Below are 993 nucleotides of genomic sequence, written 5' to 3'. Positions count from 1 at the left end.
TGTAGTTCACTTGCTCGGAGTGGGTTTCGTTTAATAGACTGCATTCTGCAGATTGGTGTCCTTTGGTTCCATATATCTCACAATCCGACGAAACTGCGGCTACAGTATTGGGGTTTATGCACATATGCTCGACTTTAAGGGCTAATGCGTCCATTTTAGCTTGCATCATGTCTATAGAGCTTAGTTCATGCACTCCTCCTTGGGCTTCCTTCTTCTCAACCGTCGCTCGTTCGACTCCCCATGATTGATGGTTTTGGGCCATATCTTCGATGAGGGCACTAGCTTCAGGATAAGGTTTGTTCATCAGAGCACCGACTGCGGCAGCATCGATGGTCATCTTTGTGTTGTAATGAAGTCCATTATAGAAGGTTTGAATGATTAACCAATTTTCTGAGCCATGATGTGGGCATGCTCGTAACAACTCTTTGTATCTCTCCCAAACTTTGAACAACGATTCTCCTTGGTTTTGGGTAAATCTAGTTATATGGTTTCGAAGAACGGCGGTCTTACTCGGGGGAAAATATCTAGCAAGAAAAACTCTTCTAAGGTTATCCCAAGTCGTAATGGAATTGGGTGGAAGGGAATCTAACCATGATAGGGCTTTATCTCTGAGGGAAAAAAGGAATAATCTTAAAGGTATTGCCTCAGGAGAAGCTCCATTGGTTTTAAAAGTATCTGCTAATTGAAGAAATATTTTTAAATGCTGGTTTGGGTTCTCAGTAGCGAGACCCGCGAATTGTCTCTGTTGCACTAGTTGCAATAGGGATGGTTTAAGTTCAAAATTATTGGCTGGGATAGTTGGGTTTACTATACTAGAACTAGGTTCTTCATTAGATGGTTGAGCGAAATCTTTAAGAGGTCTTTGGTTTTGATCTTCGGCCATAACTTTCTTAATTCTATGAAAGAAGATAACGTTCAGGTTCCGCCAGAGGGTATACTAAGCTTAAACTTTTGGTACTGCGAGTTCTTCGCATTGACCGGCGGGAAATAACC

General features: G+C 42.0%; 1 non-coding gene across 1 annotated transcript; it reads left to right on the top strand.

Moving 5' to 3' along the window:
• The first annotated feature begins 392 nt into the window (after window positions 1-392).
• Window positions 393-499, top strand: LOC127089105 (small nucleolar RNA R71). Its single transcript, XR_007790882.1, has one exon. It is a non-coding gene; the product is annotated as a small nucleolar RNA R71 (small nucleolar RNA).
• The last annotated feature ends 494 nt before the right edge of the window (window positions 500-993 follow it).

Source organism: Lathyrus oleraceus, chromosome 5 (genome assembly GCF_024323335.1).
Source record: "Lathyrus oleraceus cultivar Zhongwan6 chromosome 5, CAAS_Psat_ZW6_1.0, whole genome shotgun sequence".
Taxonomy (NCBI): Eukaryota; Viridiplantae; Streptophyta; class Magnoliopsida; order Fabales; family Fabaceae; genus Lathyrus; species Lathyrus oleraceus.
This window is presented reverse-complemented; position numbering and strand designations above follow the sequence as displayed.